Genomic DNA, 23,145 nt, shown 5'->3' with positions numbered 1-23,145 from the left:
GCCCCTTAAGCGGACGTTGTTAGGCCTGGAGCGGTCCTCCAGATCTGCCAATTTATATTTTAATTATATGCTATTCATGTGTTTATTCATATTATAAAAATTGTAACATTTCTCACTTACGATTGAAAAAAATAAAATGTATTGGATACTAATCAAACATTTCACATTACATTTTTTTGATCATTGTATAATATGTATCTGAGTGGAGAGGGTATTATTGCGCATGCGCAAAACAATTGTCTGCGCGAGAGCGAGCACAGCTCAATACATATACAGCAGGTGGGACCGCTCTTACGTATTACACTAGAAATGCAGGAAGCTAGCAGGGGGTAGAGGAACATAACAAAAGGTACCAAAAATAAAGGATATTTTTAAATTATACACTATTATAAAGAAAAAAACTTAGCGACTATATAGTTTTAGATTTGGTGACTGCATAGCATAATTCACATTTCTTAAAATTGACTTTCACTTTAAGTTTGTCATTCTTCAATATAACAACATAGTAACAATAATGAGCACCACAGTAACATAATACCAATACAAAGCAAAATAAAACTTGAACCTGGTTTACTCTGATTTCCTGTCATCTTCTGTTGATGTGTGAAATGAGCTTCATTACCAAATCCCAGGATACTCATATAGCTAGCTACTCACCTTAGGACTGAAAGAAGTTACCTGAGAGCCTAATATCAATGGGGGAGTGGTTCCTAGGGGGACAGGGAAGCCCTGGGATGGGTTAAAGGAATAGGAAGGGAATGGGCTAGGAAGTGGAAGGGGAGAGGGCATCTTAGGGGAGGAGGGGAAGGGTATGGAAGGGCCTTTGTGATTCAAAACTGTCTCCCCGAATTCCAAAGACATATGGATAAGTGACCATTTAGGTTGGAATAATAGTATTAAATTCTCACCAACATGAGCCGTCTCCCAGTTCCCTGGGAGCGGGGGAAGGGGGACGGACCGGGGTGTGGGGCGGAGGGCTTGTAAATATGGTAATAATATTAATTAATATTGGCCAATTTGAAAGTTATCGGTTAAAGGGATAGGACAATCCACTATGTAGTAAAACTGACCCATACCTAGTTGCAATACTCCTGTCTTAAGTGTAACTGCAACCTGTAAAGGATAACTGGTCATTAATACATTTTAATACAGTAACAATAGTGAATTGATAAAACAAAGTGTATCTCATATTTCCCATGATGTGGGTTGAGCAGTGTGGCAGGTATAATAGGATCCTTGCGAGTTGGATATTGACCATAGGGGGCAATTCAGGGAACTGGAAAGTTTTTATAGTAAGAGGGATGTTTAGGGGACATAAGGGAGAGCAGGAGAGAGGGTTGAGGCTTAAGGATGAGGGGTATGGAACATAGGAAAGTGGGGACCAAAGATTGTATGGGCATGGAATTGGCGGCATAAGTCAGTAGTCCCAGCAAAGTGGGCTTCTGCCACACTGGCCACCCACCATTCTAGAAGAGAACCATGACCAAGGAAAAGGTACAGAGGCCTATAGAGGCGTAACATAAGGTAGCTTCAGAACATCAAAAAGGATACTTGGAAGTTCAGAGTAAGTTGTGGCGGGCCATCTGGGTAAGCTGACCATGTCCCATGATATCAACCCCCAAGAGCCAGCAGGCTGCAGGGTAAGAAAAGGCTGAAACTCCCATGGATGTTAAAGTCACTCAACCTCTTGTGCTGATGACAATGTTTGTTTCCTAGATATCATTTGTGAGCCTTTCATCTTCGTCCTTAGGGGAAGTTGTTTTTACAACAGAGCATCCACCCTTAGATTAGACACCCTTGTGTCGGGAGGAGGGGGTAAGGGCTGAGTCTGGAGTAGGTCCCATCTGGAGAGAAGTTCCCTGGCCTGGTCTGGGGAGGTAATTATGTGCTGGACCTCATCTTTAGTGACAAACAGTCTAACCAGGAAGCCCGAGCAGTATTTAATTCCTTTACTCCTCAGAATCCTGATAAAGTCTTGGTAGGTCTTCCTCTGTTGTAATGTGTATGGGGAGAGAGCAGGAAAATTTTGCAATTGCTTGAATTTTGTGGATTTAAGGGATCCTGAATTTAGAGCCCTGAGGAACCTCTCTCTGAAAGTGTAGTAGTGTAGCCTCACTACCACATCCCTCGGTTTGTCATCAGAGATAGCCCTTGGACATTTTCACTTAGGGGTGTACTCACTTTTGTTGCCAATGGTTTAGACATTAATGGCTGTGTTTTGAGTTATTTTGAGGGGACAGCAAATATACACTGTTATACAGGCTGTACATTCACTACTTTACATTGTAGCAAAGTGTAATTTTTTCAGTGTTGTCACAGGAAAAGTTATAATAAAATATTTACAAACATTTGAGGGATGTACTCACTTTTGTGAGATACTGTATATGAATACATTGATAATAATAATAAATAAAACAAAAATTAAATCAATTCTTTAAATCAGAGTTTGACCAAATCTGATAAAAAAGATATCTTAGATCAGAACACCTCCGTTTAAGGCATTTTGAGTGCACCTAATCCAATTTTTACTTTAGCATTTAAAGGGACATGAAACCCATTTTTATTCTTTCATGGTATAGAAAGATTATGGAATTTTAAACAACTTTCTAATTTACTTCTATTATCTAATTTGTTTTATTCTCTTGATATTCTTTGCTGAAAAGCATATCTAGATAGACTCAGTAGCTGCTGATTGGTTGCTGCACTTAGAAGCCTCATGTGATTGGCTCACCCATGTGCATTGCTTTTTCTTCAACTAAGGATATCTAAAAAATGAAGTAAAATAAATGATAGAAGTAAATTGGATTGTTGTTTAAATTTGCATTCTCTTTCTGAATCATGAAAGATAATTTTGGGGTTTAGTGTCCCTTTAATAATGTCTGACTGGCTGTCCTTGACATCAATCATTTAGAAATGCTCTGTCAGGATTGGACAGGGGCTATTGAACACATAAATGGTCAGACGGTCAGACCCCCTGTACATTATGAATTAGCTAATTAGACAAACATATCATCTCCTTCCCACTTTTTTTTCCTGCTCCCTTGTTTTTGGTGCCAAACAAACATAATGAACAAGTTGAATGACAATATTCATCTATGCATTAATTAATTCCTTGTCCGTTCCGTTCTCAGTTTCATTCGGATATTGAGGATTCTGCCATATTCCATAATCAACATAAATCCAGATGAATATGTGTTTCTTCAAGGTCTAATGCACATATCTAACAGTTAATTGTTTACTATCAATTATATATACTGCAAATAAATAACAAAATATTGACAAAACTACAAAACTATATGTGAGTTTCAAGTGAAATAACCATAAAGTATTTATTACTTACAGTAACTAAAATGTAATTTTAAAATCAATGTTTAACCGGTGCTAGAGTTAAAAGATGTACACGTATCAATGTCAAATACAAAGGTTGCTATGTTTTTGGTTTAAATGAACAAAGTCATATAAAAACAATGTAAAAATAAATAAATAAAAAAAAATGTTGCACATATATTGATAGAGAAAATAGTCTTAAAAAAGTAGTTTTTGAAATGGTTATCATTTCCTAGAGCCGTATGTTCATGCTTCCTCATTCCTCTTCCAGATATCACTCTTGGTAGGATTGTTATGATTACTTAAAGTAGGTCATTGACAGAAGACCATGTACAGGTCACAAATGAATTTTGGTGCTTGGTACTAGAGCCAAAAAATGGTGCACCAATACTGTGGTTCATATTGCCAAATTATTCTTTTTTTCCATGGTTCCTCTTGTTTGCAGCCTGTTCCTTGGTTGCTCTGAATGGTTAATGGCCCTAGAAGTTAATTAGCTTTTCTATTGGATTTTCCCAGCTTTTTCAATTTTAAAGGAAGATTAAACTTGACATTGCAACAACATTATTGCAAGTGAAACATTACTGCAATATACATTGATTATTTATTTTGCTGCCTTTTTGCTGTAAAATACGTCTAAAAATTGTGCTTGTTTCACTTTCTCCCAGGAAGGTTTATGTTAATTATTTTATGCAATGTATGTAAGCTTTTGTTTACCTCCCTATAATTTTCTTAGCAGTCACTTGTTTGTAAAAGATGGATTATCAGTTTTGCATCAACAATCAATATAGGAGAAGCATAGTTTGCAATAGTAACTAAGTTAAATCAGTGCTAAACCACGTTAACAGAGTTTGTGCTATATCTGAGATGTTTCCTCTAAAGGTTTTTAAACCTATTTGAAAGTACTCATGGCTCATAAATCCTGCATCACTATGTTTTCTTTCAAAAGTCTAAGGCAGATGAAGAATAGTTATTGTGTAAGTTACCTTCAAATGTGTTACCTTGTAAGAAGAGGTATCTCAATGATGGGTTTGTAAAGTGCCTCTCACCTAGATTACGAGTTTTGCGTTAGAGGCAGTGCGGTGCTAACAAGCAGTTTTCCCTCACCACTCACCTGCAGCGCTGGTATTACGAGTTTTCAGAAACCCGTCGTTAAAAGACAAGAAGTGAGCATTGAGCAAAATTTTGCTAATTACCGCACTCCAATACCAGCGCTGCTTAAGTCAGCGGTGAGCTGGTCGTACGTGCTCGTGCATGATTTCCCCATAGGAATCAACGGGGAGAGCCGGCTGAAAAAAAGTCTAACACCTGCAAAAAAGCAGCGTAAAACTCCTTAACGCAGCCCCATTGATTCCTATGGGGAAATAAAAGCTATGTCTACACCTAACACCCTAACATGAACCCCAAGTCTAAACACCCCTAATCTTACACTTATTAACCCCTAATCTGCCGCCCCCGACATCGCCGACACCTGCATTATATTATTAACCCCTAATCTGCAGCTCCGGACATCGCTGCCACCTACTTTATATGTCTTAACCCCTTATCTGCTGCCTTCAACATCGCTGACACCTACATACTATTTATTAACCCCTAATCTGCCTTCCCCAATGTCGCAGACACCTACATTATTTTTATTAACCCCTAATCTGCCGCCCCAAACGTCGCTGCCACTATATTAAAGTTATTAACCCCTAAACCTAACACCCACTAACTTAAATATAATTTAAATAAATCTAAATAAATATTCCTATCATTGACTAAATTATTCCTATTTAAAACTAAATACTTACCTATAAAATAAACCCTAAGCTAGCTACAATATAACTAATAGTTAGCTTAGGATGGACCCGCTCCGCGCCGGATGGATGAAGATAGAAGATGCCGTCTGGATGAAGACTTCTGCCCATCTGGAGGACCACTTCGCCCGGCTTGGATGAAGACGTCTCCCGATAAGTCAATCTTCAGGGGGTTAGTGTTAGGTTTTTAAAGGGTGTATTGGGTGGGTTTTATTTTTAGGTTAGGGGCTTTGGGCAGCAAAAGAGCTAACTGCCCTTTTAGGGGCAATGCCCATCCAAATGCCCTTTTCAGGGCAATGGGGAGCTTAGGTCTTTTTAGAAAGTATTTTATTTGGGGGGTTGGTTGTGTGGGTGGTGGGTTTTACTGTTGGGGGGTTGTTTGTATTTTTTTTACAGGTAAAAGAGCTGATTACTTTGGGGCAATGCCCCGCACAAGGCCCTTTTAAGGGCAATTGGTAGTTTAGTTTAGGCTAGGGTTTTTTTTTATTTTGGGGGGGGGGCTTTTTATTTTAATAGGGCTATTAGATTAGGTGTAATTAGTTTAAATATCTGTAATTTGTTTATTATTTTCTGTAATTTAGTGGGGGGGGTTGTACTGTAGCTAATTTAATTTAATTTAGCTAATTGTATGTAATTTATTTAATTGTATTTAATTTAGTAATTTATTTAATTATAGTGTAGTGTTAGGTGTTATTGTAACCTAGGTTAGGTTTTATTTTACAGGTACTTTTGTATTTATTTTAGCTAGGTAGTTATTAAATAGTTAATAACTATTTAATAACTATTCTACCTAGTTAAAATAAATACAAACTTGCCTGTAAAATAAAAATAAACCCTAAGCTAGCTACAATGTAACTATTAGTTATATTGTAGCTAGCTTAGGGTTTATTTTATAGGTATTTAGTTTTAAATAGGAATAATTTAGTTAATGATGGGAATATTTATTTAGATTTATTTAAATTAAGTTTAAGTTAGTGGGTGTTAGGTTTAGGGTTAGACTTAGGTTAAGGGGTTAATAACTATAATATAGTGGTGGTGACGTTGGGGCGGCAGATTAGGGGTTAATAAATATAATGTAGGTGTTGGCGACATTGGGGAAGGCAGATTAGAGGTTAATAAATAGTATGTAGGTGTCGGTGACGTTGGGGGCAGCAGATTAGCGGCTAGATTTAGAGTTCGGCGGTAGCCGTCAAAACCAGCGTTAGAGGCTCCTAACGCTGGTTTTGGGCTACCGCTGGTATTTAGAGTCAGTGATTAAAGGGTCTAACGCTCACTTTACAGCCGCGACTTTTCCATACCGCAGATCCCCCTACGCCATTTGCGTAGCCTATCTTTTCAATGGGATCTTCCTAACGCCGGTATTTAGAGTCGTTTCTGCAGTGAGCGTTAGAGCTCTAACGACAAGATTCCAGCCGCCTGAAAATAGCAGGAGTTAAGAGCTTTCTGGCTAACGCCGGTTTATAAAGCTCTTAACTACTGTACCCTAAAGTACACTAACACCCATAAACTACCTATGTACCCCTAAACCGAGGTCCCCCCACATCGCCGCCACTCGATTAAAAATTTTAACCCCTAATCTGCCGACCGCCACCTACGTTATACTTATGTACCCCTAATCTGCTGCCCCTAACACCGCCGACCCCTGTATTATATCTATTAACCCCTAACTTGCCCCCCACAACGTCGCCGCAAGCTACTTAAAATAATTAACCCCTAATCTTCCGACCGCAAATCGCCGCCACCTACGTTATCCCTATGTACCCCTAATCTTCTGCCCCTAACATCGCCGACCCCTATGTTATATTTATTAACCCCTAATCTGCCCCCCACAACGTCGCCGACACCTGCCTACACTTATTAACCCCTAATCTGCCGAGCGGACCTGAGCGCTACTATAATAAAGTTATTAACCCCTAATCCGCCTCACTAACCCTATCATAAATAGTATTAACCCCTAATCTGCCCTCCCTAACATCGCCGACACCTACCTTCAATTATTAACCCCTAATCTGCCGACCGGAGCTCACCGCTATTCTAATAAATGTATTAACCCCTAAAGCTAAGTCTAACCCTAACACTAACACCCCCCTAAGTTAAATATAATTTTTATCTAACGAAATAAATTAACTCTTATTAAATAAATGATTCCTATTTAAAGCTAAATACTTACCTGTAAAATAAATCATAATATAGCTACAATATAAATTACATTTATATTATAGCTATTTTAGGATTAATATTTATTTTACAGGTAACTTTGTATTTATTTTAACCAGGTACAATAGCTATTAAATAGTTAAGAACTATTTAATAGTTACCTAGTTAAAATAATTACAAATTTACCTGTAAAATAAATCCTAACCTAAGATATAATTAAACCTAACACTACCCTATCAATAAAATAATTAAATAAACTACCTACAATTACCTACAATTAACCTAACACTACACTATCAATAAATTAATTAAACACAATTGCTACAAATAAATACAATTAAATAAACTATCTAAAGTACAAAAAATAAAAAAGAACTAAGTTACAGAAAATAAAAAAATATTTACAAACATAAGAAAAATATTACAACAATTTTAAACTAATTACACCTACTCTAAGCCCCCTAATAAAATAACAAAGACCCCCAAAATAAAAAATTCCTTACCCTATTCTAAATTTAAAAAGTTACAAGCTCTTTTACCTTACCAGCCCTGAACAGGGCCCTTTGCGGGGCATGCCCCAAGAATTTCAGCTCTTTTGCCTGTAAAAAAAAACATACAATACCCCCCCCCCAACATTACAACCCACCACCCACATACCCCTAATCTAACCCAAACCCCCCTTAAATAAACCTAACACTAAGCCCCTGATGATCTTCCTACCTTGTCTTCACCATGCCAGGTTCACCGATCCGTCCTGGCTCCAAGATCTTCATCCAACCCAAGCAGGGGCTAGACATCCACTGAAGAAGTCCAGAAGAGGGTCCAAAGTCTTCCTCCTATCCGGCAAGAAGAGGACATCCGGACCGGCAAACATCTTCTCCAAGCGGCATCTTCTATGTTCTTCCATCCGATGACGACCGGCTCCATCTTGAAGACCTCCAGCGCGGATCCATCCTCTTCTTCCGACGACTAGACGACGAATGACGGTTCCTTTAAGGGACGTCATCCAAGATGGCGTCCCTCGAATTCCGATTGGCTGATAGGATTCTATCAGCCAATCGGAATTAAGGTAGGAATTTTCTGATTGGCTGATGGAATCAGCCAATCAGAATCAAGATCAATCCGATTGGCTGATCCAATCAGCCAATCAGATTGAGCTCGCATTCTATTGGCTGTTCCGATCAGCCAATAGAATGCGAGCTCAATCTGATTGGCTGATTGGATCAGCCAATCGGATTGATCTTGATTCTGATTGGCTGATTCCATCAGCCAATCAGAAAATTCCTACCTTAATTCCGATTGGCTGATAGAATCCTATCAGCCAATCGGAATTCGAGGGACGCCATCTTGGATGACGTCCCTTAAAGGAACCGTCATTCGTCGTCTAGTCGTCGGAAGAAGAGGATGGATCCGCGCTGGAGGTCTTCAAGATGGAGCCGGTCGTCATCGGATGGAAGAACATAGAAGATGCCGCTTGGAGAAGATGTTTGCCGGTCCGGATGTCCTCTTCTTGCCGGATAGGAGGAAGACTTTGGACCCTCTTCTGGACTTCTTCAGTGGATGTCTAGCCCCTGCTTGGGTTGGATGAAGATCTTGGAGCCAGGACGGATCGGTGAACCTGGCATGGTGAAGACAAGGTAGGAAGATCATCAGGGGCTTAGTGTTAGGTTTATTTAAGGGGGGTTTGGGTTAGATTAGGGGTATGTGGGTGGTGGGTTGTAATGTTGGGGGGGGGGTATTGTATGTTTTTTTTTACAGGCAAAAGAGCTGAAATTCTTGGGGCATGCCCCGCAAAGGGCCCTGTTCAGGGCTGGTAAGGTAAAAGAGCTTGTAACTTTTTAAATTTAGAATAGGGTAAGGAATTTTTTATTTTGGGGGTCTTTGTTATTTTATTAGGGGGCTTAGAGTAGGTGTAATTAGTTTAAAATTGTTGTAATATTTTTCTTATGTTTGTAAATATTTTTTTATTTTCTGTAACTTAGTTCTTTTTTATTTTTTGTACTTTAGATAGTTTATTTAATTGTATTTATTTGTAGCAATTGTGTTTAATTAATTTATTGATAGTGTAGTGTTAGGTTAATTGTAGGTAATTGTAGGTAGTTTATTTAATTATTTTATTGATAGGGTAGTGTTAGGTTTAATTATATCTTAGGTTAGGATTTATTTTACAGGTAAATTTGTAATTATTTTAACTAGGTAACTATTAAATAGTTCTTAACTATTTAATAGCTATTGTACCTGGTTAAAATAAATACAAAGTTACCTGTAAAATAAATATTAATCCTAAAATAGCTATAATATAAATGTAATTTATATTGTAGCTATATTATGATTTATTTTACAGGTAAGTATTTAGCTTTAAATAGGAATCATTTATTTAATAAGAGTTAATTTATTTCGTTAGATAAAAATTATATTTAACTTAGGGGGGTGTTAGTGTTAGGGTTAGACTTAGCTTTAGGGGTTAATACATTTATTAGAATAGCGGTGAGCTCCGGTCGGCAGATTAGGGGTTAATAATTGAAGGTAGGTGTCGGCGATGTTAGGGAGGGCAGATTAGGGGTTAATACTATTTATGATAGGGTTAGTGAGGCGGATTAGGGGTTAATAACTTTATTATAGTAGCGCTCAGGTCCGGTCGGCAGATTAGGGGTTAATAAGTGTAGGTAGGTGTCGGCGACGTTGTGGGGGGCAGATTAGGGGTTAATAAATATAACATAGGGGTCGGCGATGTTAGGGCAGCAGATTAGGGGTACATAAGGATAACGTAGGTGGCGGCGGTTTACGGAGCGGCAGATTAGGGGTTAAAAGTGTAATGCAGGGGTCAGCGATAGCGGGGGCGGCAGAATAGGGGTTAATAAGTGTAAGGTTAGGGGTGTTTAGACTCGGGGTACATGTTAGAGTGTTAAGTGCAGACGTAGGAAGGGTTACCGCATAGCAAACAATGGGGCTGCGTTAGGAGCTGAACGCTGCTTTTTTCCAGGTGTTAGGTTTTTTTTCAGCTCAAACAGCCCCATTGTTTCCTATGGGAGAATCGTGCACGAGCACGTTTTTGAGGCCGGCCGCGTCCGTAAGCAACTCTGGTATCGAGAGTTGCATTTGCGGTAAAAATGCTCTACGCTCCTTTTTTGGAGCCTAACGCAGCATTTGTTTGAACTCTCGATACCAGAGTTAAATTTATGGTGCGGCCAGAAAAAAACCCGCGGAGCGTTAACAGCCCTTTTACCGCCGAACTCTAAATCTAGGCCTAGGGGTTCATAAATATAATGTAGGTGGTGGCGATGTCCGGAGCAGCAGATTAGGGGTTAAAATTTTTATTATAGTGTTTGCGATGCTGGAGGGCCTCAGTTTAGGGGTTATTAGGTAGTTTATGGGTGTTAGTGTACTTTTTAGCACTTTAGTTATGAGTTTTATGTTACGGCGTTGTAGTGTAAAACTCATAACTACTGACTTTTAAATGCGTTGGGGATCTTGACAGGGTAGGGTGTACCGCTCACTTTTTGGCCTCCCAGGAGAGACTCATAATATCAGCGCTATGGAAGTCCCATAGAAAAAAGACTTTACAAAGTTTACGTAAGTCGTTTTGCGGTAAGGCCAAACAAGTGTGCGGTGCCCCTAAACCTTCAAGACTCGTAATACCAGCGGGCATAAAAAGCAGCGTTAGGACCTCTTAACGCTGCTTTTTTACCCTAACGCACAACTCGTAATCTAGCCGTCTGTTTCTTATTTAAGTTACAGTATTGCATGGAATGAGGTGGTATAGCTAAAAAATACACAGGGCCCTATTTATCATTTACCTGGTAGATAGGGTTCACTAACAGGAAACTTGTCCATCTGGCTTCGCCACTGCTTGTGCAGTGCCACTCCACTGCATGCTGATTAAGGTTAAGTCTTAAGACTGCAGCTTCTTAACTAGCATTTTTAGGCTCCAAAGCTGCATCACTGTTATTGATGTTACTTGCTTATCAGACACTGGTCTTTAAAAGGACATAAAACCCAAAATGTATCTAAACAACTTTCTAATTTACTTCTATTATCTATTTTGCTTTCTTCTCTTTGTATCTTTTGTTGTAAAGCATACCTAGGTAGGTTCAGGAGTAATAATGCACTAACAGGGAGCTAGCTGTTGATTGGTGGCTGCACATATATATAACTCTTATCATTATCTCAACTAATGTGTTCAACTAGCTCCCAGTATTGGATTGCTTCTACTTTAACAAAGGATACCATGATAATGAACTAAATTGGAAAATACAAGTAAATTTGAAATTTGTCTAAAATTGTATGCTGTGTTTGGTTTTCATATCCTTTTAACAGTGACAAATATATGCAAACAGAAATACCCTTTTTTGTTGGATGAATAACTAAACATGGAAACAATAGGTTTTGTCTCTTTTGAGGTTAGCATGTCCCTCTGATAACAATACCCATGGCAATTGGGATAACCTGCATCAACTAGGCACTACATAGAGGGGAACTAGAGTCCTTAACTTCTCCCATAATCCAATGAGGAATCTGTTTTAAAATAGCACTCATCCAGCTAATGCATTTGCTGTATGCGGTAGATGCTCTCTTTGGGCGCGATCCGATATAGATCGTAGTTTGCGGCGCAAGCGAGGGAACCCGCGTCGCCTGCAGTTTCAGCTTGCATCTCGAGCTATCCCATATACGGCGCCGTCAGATGCTAACGTGCCGTAAGTCGGATAAACCAGCGATGTCCAGAAATCTGCGCAAGTACAAATTTCTGTTGTCGCCAGTGACTTACGGCACGTTAGAAACTGCCGGCGCCTACAAAACCTGACTAAAGTCTAAATCACCCGCACTGTCTAACACGCCTCCCTAACATAGCCCGACACGTCTAACCCTCTATCCGCTATCCCCCCTCACTAGCCTAACAATAAAATATGTATTAACCCTAAACCGCCGCTCCCGGAGCCCGCCGCAACCTAATAAAGTTATTAACCACTAAACCGCCGCCAGCTATATTAAATCTATAACCCCCTAAAGTGAGCCCCTAACACCGCCGCCATCTACCTTACCTACCCCCTAAAGTGAGCCCCTACCCAGCCGCTATCTATTTTAAAATTATTAACCCCTAATCTAATCCCCCTACCCCGCCGCCATCTATATTAAATTATTTAACCCCTAAAATACTAAACTATCCCTACCACTAAACCTAAGTCTAACCCTACAAATAGCCCTGAAAAGGGCTTTTTGCGTGGCATTGCCCCAAAGTAACAGCTCTTTTGCCAGCCCTTAAAAGGGCTTTTTGCGGGGCATGCCCCAAAGAATTCAGCTCTTTTGCCAGCCCTTAAAAGGGCTTTTGGCGGGGCTTTGTCACAAAGTAAACTGCTCTTTTGCCTACAATCTACATCCCCCTACACCACAGCCACCTATAATAAATGTATTAACCCCTAATCTAATCCCCCTACACCGCCGCCAGCTATATTAACTATATTAGCCCTAATTATATTAGGGTTAATATAGTTAATATTGTTATTATATTATATATATATTTATATATATATATTAAGTATAATAACCCTATCTAACTCTAACATCCTAACTAAACTCTTATTAAAATAAATCTAATATTAATATTATTAATTAAAATATTCCTATTTAAATCTAAATACTTACCTATAAAATAAACCCTAAGATAGCTACAATATAATTAATAATTACACTGTAGCTATGTTAGGGTTTATATTTATTTTACAGGTAAATTGTTAATTATTTTAACTAGGTATAATAGCTATTAAATAGTTATTACCTATTTAATAGCTACCTAGTTAAAATAATTACCCAATTACCTGTAAAATAAATCCTAACCTAAGTTACAAATACACCTACACTATCAATAAATTAAATAAACTACAAATATCTATCTAAAAATACAATTAAACTAAACTACAAAAACAAACAAACACTAAATTACAAAAAATAAAAAAAAGATTACAAGATTTTTAAGCTAATTACACCTATTCTAAGCCCCCTAATAAAATAATAAACCCCCAAAATAAAAAAAATTCCCTACCCTATTCTAAATTAAAAATAGTTCAAAGCTCTTTTACCTTACCAGCCCTTAAAAGGGCCTTTTGTGGGGGCATGCCCCAAAGAAAACTGCTCTTTTGCCTGAAAAAAAAACACAATACCACCCCCCAACATTACAACCCACCACCCACATACCCCTAATCTAACCCAAACCCCCCTTAAATAAACCTAACACTACCCCCCTGAAGATCTCCCTACCTTGTATTTACCTCGCCGGGCAGAACTCTTCATCCGATCCGGGCGATGTCCAATCAAGCGGCAAAGAAGAATTCTTCATACCGGTGATGTCTTTCTCCAAGCGGCAGCAAAGACTTCTTCCATCGGGCAGCATCTTCCATCAAGCGTCATCTTGAATCTTCTCTCCACCGACGCGGAGCATCCATCCCGGCCGACGACTGAACGACGAATGAGGTACCTTTAAATGACGTCATCCAAGATGGCGTCCATCGAATTCCAATTGGCTGATAGGATTCAGCCAATCGGAATTAAGGTAGAAAAATCTGATTGGCTGATTGAATCAGCCAATCAGATTCAAGTTCAATCCGATTGGCTGAACCAATCAGCCAATCAGATTTTTCTACCTTAATTCCGATTGGCTGATAGAATCCTATCAGCCAATCGGAATTCGACGGACGCCATCTTGGATGATGTCATTTAAAGGTACCTCATTCGTCGTTCAGTCGTCGGCCGGGATGGATGCTCCGCGTCGGTGGAGAGAAGATTCAAGATGCCGCTTGATGGAAGATGCTGCCCGATGGAAGAAGACTTTGCTACCGCTTGGAGAAAGACATCACCGGGATGAAGAATTCTTCTTTGCCGCTTGATTGGACATCGCCCGGATCGGATGAAGAGTTCTGCCCGGCGGGGTGAATACAAGGTAGGGAGATCTTCAGGGGGGTAGTGTTAGGTTTATTTAAGGGGGGTTTGGGTTAGATTAGGGGTATGTGGGTGGTGGGTTGTAATGTTGGGGGGTGGTATTGTGTTTTTTTTTCAGGCAAAAGAGCAGTTTTCTTTGGGGCATGCCCCCACAAAAGGCCCTTTTAAGGGCTGGTAAGGTAAAAGAACTTTGAACTATTTTTAATTTAGAATATGGTAGGGAATTTTTTTTATTTTGGGGGTTTATTATTTTATTAGGGGGCTAATAGGTGTAATTAGCTTAAAAATCTTGTAATCTTTTTTTTATTTTTTGTAATTTAGTGGGTTTTTTTGTAGTTTAGTTTAGTTTAATTGTATTTTTAGATAGATATTTGTAGTTTATTTAATTTATTGATAGTGTAGGTGTATTTGTAACTTAGGTTAGGATTTATTTTACAGGTAGTTGGGTAATTATTTTAACTAGGTAGCTATTAAATAGGTAATAACTATTTAATAGCTATTATACCTAGTTAAAATAATTAACAATTTACCTGTAAAATAAATATAAACCCTAACATAGCTACAATGTAATTATTAATTATATTGTAGCTATCTCAGGGTTTATTTTATAGGTAAGTATTTAGATTTAAATAGGAATATTTTAGTTTATAATATAAATTAGATTTATTTAATAAGAATTTAGTTAGGGGTGTTAGGGTTAGATAGAGTTAATATAGTTAATATAAATACTATAGTAACTATATTAACTATATTAACCCTAATATAATTAGGGTTAATATAGTTAATATATATAATGTAATAACTATATTAACTATAATATACTTAGGGTTAATATAGATAATATAGCTGGCAGCGGGGTAGGTAGATTAAATTAGGGGTTAATAATTTTAATATAGATGGCGGCGGTGTAAGGGGCTTATATTAGGAGTTAATACCATTAATATAGGTGCGGCGGTGTAGGGAGGGCAGGTTATAGGGCAAAAGAGCTGTTAACTTTGGGGCAAAGCCCCGCAAAAGGCCCTTTTAAGGGCTGGTAATAGAGTTTATTACTTTATGGATATTAGATTAGGGGTTAATAATATTAATATAGCTGGCGGCGGTGTAAGGGGTCAGATTAGGGGATAGATCAGGTAGATCGCGGCGGTTTTAGGGGCTCACAGTAGGGGGTTAGTTTATGTAGATGGCGGCGGTTTAGGGGTTAAATACTTTATTAGGGATTGCGGCGGGGGATCGCGGTTGACAGGTAGATAGACATTGCGCATGCGTTAGGTGTTAGGTTTATTTAGCAGCTAGTTTAGAGAGTTACGGGGCTCCAATAGTCAGCGTAAGGCTTCTTACGGCTGCTTTTTGTGGCGAGGTGAAAATGGAGTAAGATTTCTCCATTTTCGCCACGTAAGTCCTTACGCTGTATATTGGATACCAAACTGCGCGGGTTTGGTATACCTGCCTATGGCCCAAAAAACTACGGGCGACGGCAGAAATATACGCGCGTAACTTCTAGGTTACGCCGTATATAGGATACCAAACCCGCGCAAATATTGGCGTCTCCAGCTTTTGCGGGCGACAATTTTTATCGGATCGACCCCTTTATAGTGCGGTTATTTATTCACTGTAAGCTGACTAGTCAAGGAGGTTATGCTATAGAGACTGAATTTGGGCAGAGAGTCCCATTCTGGTTAGATGAACTGTACTCTGTAGTGCAAAAGAAAATAAACTATGTTAAGGTGACAATCAGTGGACTCAACACAGAGTTTAAGGTACTTTTTTACTATAATTAAAGCAGCTAAGAGAATGCAGTATATATATATATATCATGGCAAGAACTAACTATTACGCTATTAAAATGTGGAACAAGAGAAAAGCTGAAAACACTGTATACCGGCAAAATTGGTTGTCGCTTTAAAGCTCAGTTTTTGCATCAGCAATTTAAACAGCTTTTTTGGATTAAATTAAATCAGAATTTATTTGGTAAGGAAAGGGTGGCGTATAGTCCAGTTGTAAATAGAATAATAGCATTAACATACAAAATCAGTATAGACTAATTTAGTAGAATCTTTACCTTTTCATGTCAGCAATTTAAGATGAGTGAATTCCATATATCTAATTAAATGCAATTTTATGAAATTTTATACATTGCTAACATATTAGAAAATAATTAAAAACATAAAAAAATAGCTTCCCTTAATCTGTAAATGCAATTTTTTTTGATCAGGGTTATAGACCAAAACAGAACTCTTAAAACATGTTCACTATAAAATACATCACAATTTTAATTTAAATTAAAAAAAAAAATATTAGTTCCATTGTGTTTCAGAAGACGATAGCAGTGGAATGGAAGACAGGTATATTATTTATAACCACAGTCTTTGCAGTGTACACACATTTTAATCTATTGTATTTTCTTTATTTTGATAGTAGAATTCACTTGAAACCCTGTGGGGAGAAAATATTAAATTTAATCCTCAGACATATTTCAGTGCACTGCATTTCTAGAACAAATTTCTGTTAATTGTAAGAACAAATAATGTCCAGTGAATTTCTTTAAATTTAGGAAAATAATAATAAGCAACATGTGGACTGATGGGTCAAACATGAATTAGATGTGTATTATCATGATTCTCCTCAAAGAAAATCAGGTTTACAGACGGCAAATCTTAATAGCCATGGTCATAGCTGCTAACTGCTTTCTTGTATCTTTAAAAACTTTCACCCAGTATCTGATTTAAAAAAAAATATATCCCTTTGTCTATAGTTTAAAAAGACAGTCAAGCCCAAAAAAACTTTCATGATACAGATAGGGCATGTCATTTTAAACAACTTTTAAATTTACTTTTATCACCAATTTTGCTTTGTTCTCTTGGTATTCTTAGTTGAAAGCTAAACCTAGGTAGGCTCATATGCTAATGTCTTAGACCTTGAAGGCCACCCCTTATATGAATGCATTTTGACAGTTGTTTACCACTAGAGGTCATTAGTTCATGTGCGTCATATAGATAACATTGAGCTCACACACGTGAAGTTACCTAGGAGTCAGCCCTGATTGGCTAAAATTCAAGTCTGTCAAAAGAACTAAAATAAGGGGGCAATTTGCAGAGGCATAGATACAAGGTAATTACAGAGGTAAAACATGTATTATTATAACTGTGTTGGTTATGCAAAACTGGTGAATGGGTAATAAAGGGATTATCTATCTTTTTAAACAACAAAAATTCTGGTGTTGACTGTCCCTTTAATTTCTTTATGCTGTAATATTTTTCAGGATAGCATTAATTGATTAATGAGTTCCGAGAAAGTTTGTAAGTGATTCCATAGTGATTTTTGACAACTATCTATTCCATGCTAGATATTTATATATCATAGTATAATTACATTATAAATAGTTTTAGGGTTTTAGTGCTGTAACTGGCATTTTACCAAGTACAATAAATTCACTTACTGATATACTTACATCTTGCTCATTTGCTGCAAAGTTTTCTACAACTCGATCCATGAAAGCAGTGTATACACCACGACGTCTTCTATGTCTCTGATGACAGAATACATTAAAATAAAATGTTATAATATTCAATATATTTAAATGTTATTTATATATTAACATAATACCTAACTGGTTTTGGTGAACATGTACAAAATATGTGATATCAAAACACAGTTAATGAACAAAAAAAGTAAATTTATGCTTGCCTGATAAATTGATTTCTTCTATGATACGACGAGTCCACAGATTCATCCTTTACTTGTGGGATATTATCCTCCTGCTAACAGGAAGTGGCAAAGAGCAACACAGCAGAGCTGTCTATATAGCTCCTCCCTTGACTCCACCCCCTAGTCATTCGACTGAAGGTATAGGAAGAAAAAGGAGAAACTAAAAGGTGCAGAGGTGACTGAAGTTTTAAATAAAAAAATATAATCTGTCTTAAATTGACAGGGCGGGCCGTGGACTCATCGTATCATAGAAGAAATCAATTTATCAGGTAAGCATAAATTTACTTTTCTTCTATAAGATACAACAAGTCCACAAATTCATCCGTTAATTGTGGAATACAATACCAAAGCTACAGGACACGGATGAACGGGAGGGACAAGACAGATGCCTAAACAGAAGGCACCACTGCTTGAAGAACTTTTCTCTCAAAAATAGCCTCAGAAGAAGCAAAAGTATCAAATTTGTAAAATTTGGAAAAAGTATGAAGTGAAGACCAAGTCGCAGCCTTACAAATCTGTTCAACAGAAGCATCAGTTTTAAAAGCCCATGTGGAAGCCACCGCTCTAGTAGAGTGAGCTGTAATCCTGTCAGGAGGCTGCTGTCCAGCAGTCTCGGATGCCAAACAGATGATGCTTTTTAGCCAAAAAGAAAGAGAGATGTAGCCGTAGCCTTTTGACCTCTACGTCTTCCAGAATAGACAACAAACAGAGAAGATGTTTGACGGAAATCTATGGTCGCTTACAAGTAAAACTTTAAAGCGCGAACCACGTCCAAGTTGTGTAACAGACGCTCCTTCTTAGAGGAAGGATTAGGACACAGAGAAGGAACAACAATTTCCTGATTAATATTCTTATTAGAAACAACCTTAGGAAGGAATCCAGGTTTGATACGCAAAACCACCTTATCAGAATGGAAAACAAGATAAGGCGAGTCGCATTGCAATGCAGATAGTTCAGAAACTCTTCGAGCCGAAGAGATAGCAACTAAAAACAGAACTTTCTAAGATAGAAGCTTAATATCTATGGAATGCATAGGTTCAAACGGAACCCCTTGAAGAACTTTAAGAACTAAATTCAAACTCCATGGCGGAGCAACAGGTTTAAACACAGGCTTAATTCTAACCAAAGCCTGACAAAACGATTGAACGTCTGGAGCATCTGCCAGACGCTTGTGCAGTAAAATTGACAAAGCAGATATCTGTCCCTTTAAGGAACTAGCTGATAACCCCTTCTCCAATCCTTTTTGGAGAAAAGACAAAATCCTAGGAATCCTGATCTTACTCCATGAGTAGCCTTTGGATTCGCACCAATAAAGATATTTACGCCATATCTTATGGTAAATTTTCCTAGTGACAGGCTTTCGAGCCTGAATCAAGGTATCTATGACCGACTCAGAGAATCCCCGCTTAGATAAAATCAAGCGTTCAATCTCCAGGCAGTCAGCCGCAGAGAAACTAGATTTGGATGCTGGAACGGACCTTGAATGCCGTTTCAGAGGCAGTGTCCACGGTGGCAGAGATGACATTTCCACCAGGTCTGCATACCAAGTCCTGCGTGGCCACGCAGGTGCTATCAAAATCACTGAAGCCCTCTCCTGTTTGATTCTGGCAATCAGACGAGGAAGGAGAGGAAATGGTGGAAACACATAAGCCAGGTTGAACGACCAAGGTACTGCTAGAGCATCTATCAGTACTGCTTGGGGATCCCTTAATCTGGACCCATAACAAGGAATTTGGCATTCTGACGTGATGCCATCAGATCCACTTCTGGTGTGCCCCATTGATGAATCAATTGTGCAAACACCTCCGGATGGAGCTCCCACTCCCCAGGATGAAAAGTCTGATGACTTAGAAAATCCGCTTCCCAGTTCTCCCCAATTTTATGATAGAAGCATCCCAATACTGCAGCTAAGTTTGCCCCACAATGAAAAGAATACTTAACCCTTACAGGAAAAAACAGAAAAATACAAAACGTTTATTCCAATAAAAAGCACCCCCGGCACCTTGCCACAGCCCTGCTGTGGTGCCTACCTGCCCTCAGGGGTCTGTAAAACCAGGTTAAACCTTCGTTTTGGCCCAATACAGCTCACAAAGGCCCACCGGATCAGGAGCTTGCTGCTTGCTTGAGAAAAACAACTGCGCAACCGAGGCGCGAAAATACAGGCAGAAGTCTTCATCCATCTGCTGCCTGAGGGAAAATAGTACACACTGGTACCATTTAAAATAAAAAACTCTTGCTTGAAGAAAATAAAAACTAACATTTTATCACCTCTTTCACTTTACCCTTCCTATTACTTAGAGTAGGCAAAGAGTATGACTGGGGGGTGGAGTCAAGGGGGGAGCTATATAGACAGCTCTGCTGTGGTGCTCTTTGCCACTTCCTGTTAGCAGGAGGATAATATCCCACAAGTAAAGGATGAATCTGTGGACTCATCGTATCTTATAGAAGAAAGTATAAATGTTTCTCATGTTTAAGATTGTATCAAAGATTAAATGCTGGGAAACTGTCGGCTAGATTACGAGTTTTTGTCGGTAATGGTGTTCGGTGTTAACGAGCCTTTTTTTCTCACCGCTCACTTAAGACAACACTGGTATTATGAGTTTTCTGAAAGCCAGCGTTAGCCGCAGAAAAGTGAGCGTTGAGCAAAATTTAGCTCCACATCTCACCTCAATACCAGCGCTGCTTACAGTAGCAGTAAGCTGGCTAAACGTGCTCGTGCACGATTTCCTCATAGAAAACAATGGGGCTGAGCCAGCTGAAAAAAACCTAACACCTGCAAAAAAGCAGCATTCAGCTCCTAACGCAGCCCCATTGTTTCCTATGGGAAAATACATTTTATGTCTACACCTAACACCCTAACATGAACCCCGAGTCTAAATACCCCTAATCTTACACTTATTAACCCCTAATCTGCCACCCCCGTCATCGCCGACACCTGCATAACATTATTAACCCGCAATCTGCCACCCCCGTCATCGCCGACACCTGCATTATAGTATTAACAAAAACAAAAATAGGCAGGCACTCTCCAAACCGCAATAGTGTTTAAAAACAATAACACTTTATTGAGGCAATATTAAAAAGAATACATGCAGACAAGGCAGTATAGGTGACAGACAGTCTAACATGTTTCACGCCACAACAGGTGCTTACTCATAGACTAAAGTCTGTGTCTAAACTCAGCACTTTTATTTGAAAGCGAGGCAGTCAAATTAACCCCCTCATATCCAAACAAAAGAGAAAATAGGTAGAGTAACAATAAAACCTATAAGTAAGACACTGAAAGTTCTATAGCTTGAATTTATAACATTAAGATTATAAATACCAACTTGGACTTTATTTACCTAGTTTCTAATTTATCTCATTGCTGATCATATCTTAGGTTAAAAAAGATAGATCATTAGTACACACTTAGAGAATAATAAGAAAGTAGAAACATTATTTATAAACAGTTATTACAAACTGTTGTTGCAACAAACTGCAACAATTGATAGTGTTTAGACAGTACAATTTAAACAATACAATTTAAGTGTAGAAGATACTATTCAAATCCTGCAAAAAACACGTTAATAGAAACATTTGAAACATTTTTTTAGAAATAATATTTAATTATTTTTGATATAATTTGTATATTATATTTTGGAAAGCATATTCCCTGATACTAAAAGGGCTGATATAATGTATTGTTTAATGAAGTTTGATAGAAACTCCAAAAATATATAGTTCTTATTTTATAAGGGACAAGTAAATGGGTAAATGAGTGAGGTAGAGGAGGGAACTACAATCAATTATCTATGAAGTAACTAATGTCACATTCCCTGTTCATGCCCAATGGTGTGCGTGTACATAATTTTAAAATCCAAAAGAGTTCCCTCTTTTCCAATATCTTATCCCTATTGCCTCCCCTTCTTGGCATTGTTGCTAGATCTATAATTTGCAATGATAGATTTGCTTTATTCGTAAAATGTACGCTGTTAAAGTGATCCGCCACAGCAGAGTCTTTACAGAAATTTTTAACATCCCTTATATGTTCATTGAAGCGTGTTCTTACTGTGCATGTAGTTTTCCCTATATATTAAAAAAAAACAAATGTTACATGTAAGTAAATAGATAACATATTTAAAACTACAATTGGCATAAAAATCTATCGGATAAACTTAACTGAGCATATAAAGTTATCCCTCTGCAAGATATTAGGGCAGGCTAAGCATGTTCTAGTACCACATTTAAAGGTACCTTTCTTATTAAGCCACCTATTGGCTTGTTGACTTTTATCTGTAGTGTTTTTTACCAAACTTGGGGACAATGTTTGTGCCAAAGTTTTTGACTTTTTTTATACACATTTACATTTTTTTTATAAATGGTTTTAAGACTTCATCAGCTTTTAACAGGTTGAGATGTTTTTTTAATTATCTGCACTACCTGATTATACTGTGGACTAAATGGGGTTGAAAAAACAATGGCATCATCAAATGCTAGATTTGTTTCATTCTCACTGCTTTTTAGCTTGCTATCATACGGCTAGATTTAGAGTTTGGCGGCCAAAGGGGTGCGTTAGCTACGCGTGCTTTTTTTCCCCCGCACCTTTTAAATACCGCTGGTATTTAGAGTTCACAGAATGGCTGGGTTTTCAGTGCGTTAGGCTCCAAAAAGGGAGCGTAGAGCATCATTTAACGCCACTGCAACTCTAGATACCAGCGGTGCTTACGGACGCGGCCAGCTTCAAAAACGTGCTCGTGCACGATTCCCCCATAGAAAACAATGGGGACATTTGAGCTGAAAAAAACACCAAAAAAGCAGCGTTCAGCTCCTAATGCAGCCCCATTGTTTTCTATGGGGAAACACTTCCTATGTCTGCACCTAACACCCTAACATGAACCCCGAGTCTAAACACCCCTAACCTTACACTTATTAACCCCTAATCTGCCGCCCCCGCTATCGCTGACACCTGCAAAAAACCGCCGCTACCTACATTATCCCTATGTACCCCTAATCTGCTGCCTCTAACACCGCCGACCCCTATATTATATTTATTAACCCCTAATCTGCCCCCCTCAACGTCGCCTCCACCTGCCTACACTTATTAACCCCTAATCTGCCGAGCGGACCCCACCGCTACTATAATAAAGTTATTAACCCCTAATCCGCCTCACTCCCACCTCAATAACCCTATAATAAATAGTATTAACCCCTAATCTGCCCTCCCTAACATCGCCGACACCTAACTTCA

This window comes from Bombina bombina, chromosome 5 (assembly GCF_027579735.1).
Source record: "Bombina bombina isolate aBomBom1 chromosome 5, aBomBom1.pri, whole genome shotgun sequence".
Taxonomy (NCBI): Eukaryota; Metazoa; Chordata; class Amphibia; order Anura; family Bombinatoridae; genus Bombina; species Bombina bombina.
This window is presented reverse-complemented; position numbering follows the sequence as displayed.